Genomic DNA, 10,645 nt, shown 5'->3' on the forward strand with positions numbered 1-10,645 from the left:
TTAGCTTCAAAATCCACAGACTAAATGCCTCCGATTTTTTTGATGAGCATGAACAGAAACAGAATACTGCTTTCAACCACTTAGGCCACACAAAAGAAAAAGCTGAATACTGAAAAATCAATACATGACAGAACTAGTCTAATGAGATAAAAGTTGCAATGGCAAAACATAACGATTAAAACTGCCAAGCATACTTTCAACATTTAAGTATCAGTTCACAAGTTAGCTTGTTTAGTGTTACATCTGCAGCTGTTGTAACTAAACCTGAAACTGTCCATTCCATTGTGTGCAGTACCCTGCCTCAGATATGCCACAGTTTTTAACCTATACTTCTTGATCACATTAAGAAATTTAATTTAAAATAAAAAATCAGCTTCCCCCCACCGCTGGAGATTAGAGGCATCAATCAGATCAGCTGAAAAGCAGGAATAGAGTTCGTCAGAATCAGACACCACTTTCTCCCACTGGTTGTAAATTTTTCCACCTACAAATTAATTAAGAGTTATAGTTGAAGCAGAGTGCACATTTATTTAGCAATCAGCTTTAAACTGCTGAAATGCTAAAAATATAAAAAAAGAACTTGAGTAAATCTTGCTGTTGCCTAAAATGAAAGTTCTTAAAACACGGTTTGTATCCACTTATCAGGCGAGACGATTCTTTGGTGTAAATACATGAACATGCTTTGCTTATTCTCACTACCTGTGCAGAATTACCAGAGATTCAGTAATAAGGTTGTGGGGTTAGAGTGCAAAAGCAAGCCTGAACTTCCCCAGTGTTCATAGAATGATCCAGCACAGGAGGCCACCATTTGGCCCACTGTATCTGTGTCAACTCTTTAAAAAGCTATCCAAATCATCCTACTTCCTTGTCCTGCCCCTCCTTCAAGTATTTATCCAATTCCCTTTTTAAAGTTAACATTGTATCTGTTTCCACCACCCTTGCAAGCAATGCATTCCAGGTCATAACTCGGTGTAAAAAAAATTCTCATCTCGCCAATTACCTTTAATCGATGTCCCTGGTTACCGACCCTTCTGCCACTGGGAACAGTTTCTCCTTATTTACTCTAAAACCCCTTCATGATTTTGTACACCTTTATTAAATCTCCCCTTAACCGTCTCTGCTCAAAAGGAGAACAAACCCAGCTTCTCCAGTCTCTCCACATAACTGAAGTCCCTCATCTCCTCTGCACCCTCCAAGGCCTTGACAGCCTTCCTAAAGTGTGGTGCCAGGAATTGGATGCAATACACCAGCTGGGACCTAACCAATGATTTATGAAGTTTTAGCATAACTTGATTTTGTACTCGCACTTCTATTATAAAAGCATATATCATCTTTGGCTTTAACAGCCTTCTCAACTTGTCCTGCCACCTTCAAAAGATTTGCATATGTACCCTCGCAGGTCCCTGTTCCTGGACCCCATTTAAAAATTGTACCATTGCGTTTATATTGCCTCCCCTCATTCTTCCTACCAAAATGCATCACTTTACACTTGTATGCGTTAAACTTCATCTGCCATTTGTCTGCCCCTTTCACCAGTCTGTTTATGTGCTCCTGAAGTCTGTTACTATCCTCAATGTTTTTTTAAAATCAGCAATAACCCATTTACTTAAAACAAATTACCACTGGGATTAAGAGAACTCTGCTTAGAAAATAAAAGCTGTAATTTATTTTTGAAAAAGTAAAGCTCTTAATATTACAACAGATGATTGGCCTGTTCATGTGCAAATTGTAATGCTCATTTTAGGTTTTGTAATTTGGAATACAGTCTTTTAGTTATACACTTGCAATACTTGGAATTGGAAATTGCCTATTGCCTTGAAACTCAGATTAGGAAGCAAAGTAGCATTGTCCAGTACATTTCCAGTGTTCAATAAAGGGGGAGCTCAATAATAAAATTAGGGATGTAAGTAAATGGCTAGCAACCTGTTTCAGTCTCCTTATTTAAAAAGGAGGGATATACTTGCATTGGAGGCAGTTCAGAGAAGGTTCACGAGGTCGATTCCCGAGATGAAGGGGTTGACTTATGAAGAAAGTTGAGCCTATACTCATTGGAGCTTAGAAGAATGAGAGGTGATCTTATTGAAACATAAGAGATACTGAGAGGGCTCAACAAGGTAGATGTTTCCCCTCATGGGGGGAATCTAGAACTAGGGGGCATAGTTTCAGAATAAGGGGTCGCCCATTTAAAACTGAGATGAGGAGGAATTTCTTCTGAGGGTCATAAATCTGTGGAATTCTCTGCCCAATAGAGCTGTGGAGGCTGGGTCAGTGAATATATTTAAGGTGGAGATGGACAGGGGACAGATTTTTGAACAATAAGGGAGTGATGGGTTATGGGGAGCAGGCAGCGAAATGGAGCTGAGCCCAAGATCAGATCAGCCACGATCTCATTAAGTGGCAGGGCAGGCTGAAGGGGCCAAATGGCCTACTCTTGCTCCTATTTCTTGTGTTCTTAAAACAATGCTATCTTAATTTTTTAAAACTCATAACATTCAGAATAAAACAAAGAGACTGGTACAGGCTGTACCTTAAGTAGGATTTAAGAAGCTGCAATTAAAGATCATTTAAACTAGATGGGTGGATGGCAGTGGAGAGGAGATGAAATGGATCACAGGATATATAGTCATCAGGTAGGTATGGACCCAGTTACAAACCTGTGCATGACCTCAGGAAAAAAAGCCGACACTGGGGAGACATGAAAAAAATTATGTGATGCCAAAACATGAACTCAAGAAGCATTGGAAATATGACAGAACTGGAGGAATTTGTGACAGTAATGATACATGAACAAAGCTTAATAGACTTCTATTACGGCTTCAAATTTAAAACTTGCATTTATATATAGTGTGCCTCTAACACAGATAAACATCCCTTGGAGCTTCACAGAAGTGCAATCAGACAAAAATTGACACCAAGCCAAAGGAGATATTAGGAAGAGTGACTAAAAGATTGGTCAGAGGCAAGTTCTGAATAAGTCCTTAAAAAGGTGGAGGTTTAGGAAGGGAATTCCTGAGCTTAGGGCCTAGATGTCTGAAGGCATAGCTGCCAATGGTGGGGCAAAGGGAATTGGGGAGGCACAAGTTCATCTAGGGATGAACTTTTCATCCAGAGTTCTTCCCTAGACCCTTCGATCAATGCCAATAAACCACGATTTATTTCACTGCAGCTGGTGGGACTGTAGAATGGTCTGTCACATTTCCCTACAATGAGTACACTTCGCAAGTATTTAATTGGCTGTAAAGTGCTTTGGGATGTCCTAAGGAGGTGAAAAGTGCTATAAATACTCTCAGATATCAAACCATTAAAAAAATGAAAATCTCTGAAATTGTACCCTCGTGACCAAAGAGTTTACACTGCTAAGCAGAATAACTATAATGAAGCGGTTGAGACAAAGTATAGGCTCAAACTGACCACTGCAGTTAACAAAAAGCACAGAAAAAAGCCCTAAACCCCAACAAGCTGTAGGGGAATAAAAAGTTACAACATTTCACCAATTCTGATAACCATCCAGGGTTAGTGGTGGTGGCTAATTATGGTTAATAAGTTGGAAGTCAGTGGTGTTTAGCTTTTTAAAAAAAAACTTTATTGGGGGTAAAACAAAGTAGGAGAAAGAAGTTCCACACATTTAAAGTCCTGAGGACAACTGTGTGAAGTACATCAAAAAAACTTCCAACTGTTGGGATAAATTTATGGCTACACAAAATTCCAAAGCATTTATACAAGTTCAACCAGATCTGAGATTATGTGCCCACCAGTGAACCAAACAGTTACCAGCATAGCTGCCCAGTTTGCCATGCCACAGAGCTACCTCTTTTTCCAAAGGCTTGGTGCACAGTATTCCAACCAAACTGAAGGGAAAAAGCTTGGATAAATCATCATCATCATCTTCTTCTTAGGCAGTCCCTCAGAACTGAGGATGACTTGCTTCCACATTAAAAATGAGTTCGCAGGTGACTGACTAGTCCAATGGGGGACCTACAGTCTCTGTCACAGGTGGGGCAGACAGTGGGTGGGGTACTTGGGTTGACGTGCGCTCCTTGCGCTTGCTCCCAGCGAAGAGACTCGAGGTGTTCGGCACCTTCCCGGATGCTTCTCCTCCACTTTGTGCGGTCTTGGGCCAGGGATTTCCAGGTGTCGGTGGGGAGGTTACACTTTTTCCAAGGAGGCTTCGAGGGTGTCCTTGAAGTGTTTCCTCTGCCCACCTGGGGCTCTCTTGCCGTGTCGGAGTTCTGAGTAGAGCACTTGTTTTGGGAGACTCGTATCGGGCATGCCCGATATGACACTCCCAAAACAAGCGCTTGGATAAATAATGCTACAGAGGTACACCAGTACCTGCCCCCACCCTCTCTTTGGAGCAAGCAAACTACAATAAATAGAAGTTGCTTCTAGAATTAGAAATTTAACTTTCAAAAGCTACTATATAGTCCTAACAGTTAAGCTCCAAAATTTCCTAGTGTTTACTGCAAATATCCAAATTAGTGTTAATTTTGCAGTAAGTTTTCAAAATTTTCAAACTGCTAATGATATTAAATATATATCCAACAACAATTTGTATTTATATGGCACCTTTAACATCGTAAAACGTCCCAAGGTGCTGCACAGGAGTATTTTAAGACAAAAGAATAAATTAGGGCAGGTGACCAAAAGCTTGGTCAAAGAGGTAGGTTTTAAGGAGCGTCTTAAAAAGGAGGAGGGGGTAGCGAGGCGGAGAGGTTTAGGCAGGGAATTACAGAGCTTAGGGCCTAAGCAACAGAAGGCACAGCCACCGAAGGTTGAGCGATTATAATCAGGGATGCTCAAGAGGGCAGAATTAGAAGTGCGCAGATATTTCAGGGGGGTTGTGGGGCTGAAGGAGATTACAGAGATAGAAAGGGGCGAGGCCATAGAGGGATTTGAAAACAAGGATGGGAATTTTGAAATCGAGGCGCTGCTTAACCAGGAGCCAATGTAGGTCAGCGAGCACAGGGGAGATGGGCGAACGGGACTTGGGCAGCCAAGTTTTGTATGACCTCAAGTTTACGTAGGGTAGAATGTGGGAGGCCAGCCAGGAGTCCAATAACTATATATGTTTAATTCAGAGTGGTGTCTGTTCTAGGCAATGTGAAATGTTGCTCATTACAAAAAAGGTACAGCAACATAGCATGTGCATTAGCCACTACCAATCATTAATTGGATACTGTTTATTGAATCCACACATGCTCAAGTTAATTAACAAATAGTTCGAAATAAGTGATGTTTTTAAAACTTGAAACATAAGCCAAAATAACTACATTCAACTGCAATAGAAAGATTCTAACAAAAGCAAAAATAGCAGTAAGGTAGCAATGCTACAGAACACATTCAGCAACAATTCTCTAGGGAAAACAATACTGTATTTTTTTTTTTTAAAAACAGTTAGCATGGCAATGCTTTCAATCAAGCTCCTTAACCTATCAACTCTGGAGTAGTGTTATTTCACTACAAATCACAGTCTACTGCCATTCTCTTACTCACTCCTCTAATATTCAGAGCTTTTCAACAAAAAATGTCCTGTTGAAAGAATTTGTGGACTCTTCCAACAGTGTGCTGCAGAGAATTCTAACCTTCACTGATGCAATTGCTGTTCAGCAGTATATGTGGGCAAGAAAAGAGACTTGCATTTATATAGTGCCGTTCAGGACGTCCAAAAGTGCTTTACATCCAATTAAGTACTTCTTGACGTGTAGTCAGTGTTGTAATATAGGAAAGCAGCAGCCAAATTGGCACACAGCAAGCTCCCACAAACAGCAATGTGATAATGACCAAATAATCTGTTTTAGTGGTGTTTTGAGAGATAAACGTTGGCCAGGACCCCAGGGAGAACACCCCGCTCTTCTTCAAAATAGTTCCATGGGATATTTTACATCCACCCACGGGGCCTCGGTTTAATGCTGCATCTGAAAGCCAGCACCTCCCGACAGTGTTCTGTACCACCACTCACTCTGTACTGCACTGGAGTGGTGGCCTGGATTATGTGCTCAAGTCTCTGGATTAGGACATGAACACACAACCTTCTGACTCAGCAGAGAGTTGTCCCAACTGAGCCAGAGCTAACAATACAGCAGGAGTTTGACTCATCAAGCTATCCATCAACTAGCTCAGTGCTGATGGGTTCTATTTCTCCTCCCCCTAGAATCATAGAATGGTTACAGCACAGAAGGTCATGTGGCTCGTCGAGCCTGTGCCAGCTCTCTGCAGAAGCACTTCAGCTAGTCCCACTCCCCTGCACTTTCCTTGTAGCCCTGCAAATTTTTTTCCTTCTGGTACTTATCCAATGCCCGTTTGAAAGCCACGATTGAATCTGTTTCCACCACCCTTTCAGGCAGTGAATTCCAGGTCATAACCACTTGCTGCGTGAAAAAGTTTTTCTTCATGTCGCTTTTGGTTCTTCTGCCAATCATCTTAAAACTGTGTAGTTTGGTTTTCGACCCTTCTGCCAATGGGAACAGTTTCTCTCTCTAGACTCCTCATGATTTTGAGCACCTCTATCAAATCTCCTCTTAACCTTCTCTGCTCTAAGGAGAACAACCCCAGCTTCTCCAATCTATCCATGTAACTGAAGGCCCTCATCCCTGGAACCATTCTTGTAAATCTTTTCTGCACCCTCACTAAGGACTTCACATCCTTCCTAAAGTGCAGTGCCCAGAATTGGACAATACTCCAGCTGAGGTCAGACCAGTGTTTTCTACAGGTTCATCATAAGTTTGCTGCTTTTGTACTCTTATGCCTCTATTTATGAAGCCCAGGATCCCATATGCTTTAACAGCTTTCTCAACCTGCCCTGCCACCTTCAACAATTTGTGCACATATATCCCCAGGTCTCTCCGCTCCTGCACCCTCTTAGAATATATTGCCCCTCTTCATTCTTGCTACCAAAATATATCACTAACTGACATTAAAATTTAAAAATATGCCCTCCCTTCCCCTTCAATCAATTCCCAGTATTTTCACAAACTGTATAATCCTATGCTGGTGTATTAGCACATTTAATAACAGCTAGAAGGCAGCAAACCAAAGCAAATAAATGCAAAACAAGGCAATGCACACCAAGGGACACTGTTTGGCCCACACATCTATATATAGTTATATACATCCACAGCAACTTGGCATGTGTCAAATCAAATCGTCCCCAAAAAAAGTTACGCCGTCAGGTTTTGGGGAAAGGTAGTGGTTCTCGAGTTGAAAATTCCACGCGTACAAGCAGTTTCTACAATAGGAATTTAATTGCTGTAAAATCTACCTACTACATAGAAGGAAGCCAGTTGCTACAGTAACGAGCGGAAATAAAATCGTATGTTACGACATAACCCAGTGATGTAGAGTTGCTTGCTTGCTTAGCAAACCAAACAGAATAAACACTTAGAAACAACTCACTGATAAGTAGCTGGCACAAAGTTCAGTTGCCCTGCAACAGCTATTCCTTAACCCGGAGGAATTTTGGCAGCTGTTGGGAAGCCAATCCTTTCGAATACGTAAGCATTTCGTAGAAGCGTGATCGAATGCAATATACATCTATAGCCAATAGCTAATCACTAATCTGGTTCTTCTATAATATATCAATTAATAAAACAAAACTAGCAATTAAAACACTTTATTCGGTTCACGTTTTAAAACCTCGACTTCCTGTTTCATCAAGCACCTTCTTTAAGTAAAAGTACTGCCGTTCACATTACCAAGTACAACTTTACCCGGTAGCGGTTGATTCAGTGCATATTCCTTTGTAAAGTATTTGGTACGACACAAAAAAATGATGGCTTAGCCGACACATTTAAACGCAACGATTTACAATTACATTCTTACTAAAATACATTCGGGGGGGAAGGCAAGAGATCGCTTGAAAGATGGCATTGGAATATTGAAAAGTTGAAGTTGCACACTAAATTACTGCAAGTATTAATACAATCCATTGATTGCCACTCGGTGTACACTTGTTACTAGGAAATTAAATCCAAGTAAATGCCAAATCGCCATTTCATGATCCCTTCAAAGAAGGGGGTTACTTTGCTTTCGTAGTTCGAACAGGTTTCATTGGCGGTGCCAGAACCCAAGCGAGGGCGGCGGGCTGCAGCTGCAACACCTGGATTGTTTTAAGTTACAGATTCCGCAGTGATCTGCGGGAGTTGGAGTTCTTCAACAGACACTGACTAAAACTACATCATCCAAAAAGTATCACGGCACCTCACCCCCACAATCACCTTGGTTACAATTTGGACCCGAAACGATACGGAGGAAAAAACAATTACATTATTGTTGATGTGGTGTTTAAAATCCTATTCGGAAATGAAACACCAAGAGTTCACAAATAATACTTCAAAACACTTTGGAGCGTGCAATTAGAAATGTACTCACACGAACCCACATCTTCCACACTCCAAAACCTAACATAGCGCAGTCCAACACACCTTCTCCACTTGCTCTCACTCGGTAAGTCAGGCCCCACTTGGCGCTCCTGTCGCAGGCTGAGCCCGGCCGCTCCCGCGAGTCGCCCCACCCGCGGTCAGATCAAAGCTCGCTGCGGCCGGCGCCTCGCGTGCTTTTCCAACCTTCCCAACGCCCAATTATAGACGTGGACACCTTTACTTAGCCAACGTGACAGCCCAGTTCTTGCACTGTACTCTCGCACATCTTTTATTCTCTTTGCAACTGTAATTCAAAAATTCATAAAGCTTATATCAACATGAAGTGATACACAAACATTTAATGCTACCTTGTTCACGGTGTTAAAGTAGTCAGAAAATGCAACAAAAAAAATCAATGTTTATTGTGCAAAATCTAAACCGCTTTTTGAATGGTAAATTTAGCAACAACGTTTTGGTCAGAAGACAGTGTACTTGTTGACAATACTTTTTCAGAAGCCTTCGGGTATCACACGAAGACTTAAGACATTCTGGCCAAGTGCACTCAAAATAAGTGACAATCATTTATTTTGATTTAAAATTGTGATCTATTTTGATGTATGTCACTCTTAAAAACAAACACAGCTCCACATGCTTAAATGGTTTGAAAAGCTTTGATGATAAAAAATCACTCTAAACATTCCCCGCTGCTGGTAGGTGTGTTATCAGATGAAAGACAAATTCAGTTACAAATATCGCGATAAAGACGATGGAATTATGCAAGACACTAACTCAAACTACTAACTCCAAGCGCAAAGCTCCACGCCTATATACCAGCCCAGTTGTTACAGCCGTGCAGTGCACTCTCCGACATCTTTTATTCTCCTCGCAACTGTAATTCAAAAATGTCATAAAGATTATATCAACATAAAATGATATACACAAACATTTATTTCAAAGATAAGGATGCCTGTGTCCAAATCTACATTTACCATGTGGTATATTAAATAAAGAGCTCCCCTGAACTACAGAAAACTAGCCTTCCTCAGGATTGTTTTTGTACCTTTAAGCTTCTTAATTTTCTATGTTAATTATCAGTTAGTCTCATACAAAACATGGTGTGGCGATGCCGGTGTTGGACTGAGGTGGACAAATGTAAGAAGTCACACAACACCAGGTTATAGTCCAACAGCTTTATTTGAAATCACAAGCTTTTGGAGCGCTGCTCCTTCGTCAGGTGAAGTGGCGAGATGCATATAGACACAGCATATCTTTGTGAGAAAGGGCAGTTAGAAAGATTACCTGTAATCATCTGGCAGTATTCTCTGACTATATAAGCTGTGTCTTTATGCATCTCTCCACTTCACCTGACGAAGGAGCAGCGCTCCGAAAGCTTGTGATTTCAAATAAAGCTGTTGGACTATAACCTGGTGTTGTGTGACTTCTTACATTCATACAAAACACAATTCATTTGATACTATGAGATAAAAAGAAAAACTGTGAAGCTGGAAATACACAGCAGGTCAGTTAATGTTTGAAAGAGAAATGTTAAGTCAACATTTCAGGTAGGACACGTCATCTGAATTCAGAGGGACTTACATTAAAATAGGTTACTTTTTAAAATAAATTGGTAGACTTTCTGTGCTGTTTCTCCCAGGTACCCAGGATCTCAAAAATGGTTTCTGATGTTTACTATCCTGCTACAGCGGTTTGCCCATTGCTGTGATACATCACATTTACTGAGTAACATATCATACAACTGGCTTGATGTAAAAAACATGATACACACCTTCCTGACACTGAAAGATACCACACCACCTTTGAAGGATGTGATGTAATGGAAACTCACTGGACTGAAGGCCTGAACATCTACAAGTTGTGATTCTGATAGTTACAGGTACGATGCCCCCCCCCCCCCATCTGTGCACCTTTGTGCTGGCCCTGCTGGATTTTGTTAGATCAGTGGGAGGGAACCTCATTAACAATGGGTCAGCTGGCACCTACGCCACTAATGGCACATCTCAGGCTCCTACCTGTCTCCGACTGCCAGAAAATCCGACATCTGCCCCCCTCCAAAACCCCACGGAATCCCCACTTAGCCGTTTGTGTAAAGGGACTGATAGAGAATTTAAAAAAAATCTCACCTTATCTTTGGGGTCGAGTCTACTTCCCCAGAGGGGGACCACTTGCACCCTTCTGGGATGGGGAAGCAGAAACTCACAGCATAGGGTGCCACTACCCCGAGAACTGCCCCTGGCTGTGGCACCTTTGCATTATTGACTTTGTAAGTA

The 10,645-nt window shown here is 41.4% G+C and overlaps 1 protein-coding gene across 1 annotated transcript in view; it reads right to left on the minus strand.

The window, feature by feature from the left end:
- The window catches only part of mtus1b (microtubule associated tumor suppressor 1b), a 215,240-nt gene extending 206,739 nt beyond the window's left edge, over positions 1–8,501 (minus strand). Inside the window, exon 1 of the mRNA XM_085970777.1 lies at positions 8,421–8,501. The gene's annotated coding sequence lies outside the window, so the exon portion shown is untranslated. The remainder of the gene's footprint in view (positions 1–8,420) is intronic.
- Positions 8,502–10,645: the final 2,144 nt, after the last annotated feature.

Source organism: Somniosus microcephalus, chromosome 2 (assembly GCF_052327205.1).
Source record: "Somniosus microcephalus isolate GS21.2 chromosome 2, FLI_Smic_1.0, whole genome shotgun sequence".
Taxonomy (NCBI): Eukaryota; Metazoa; Chordata; class Chondrichthyes; order Squaliformes; family Somniosidae; genus Somniosus; species Somniosus microcephalus.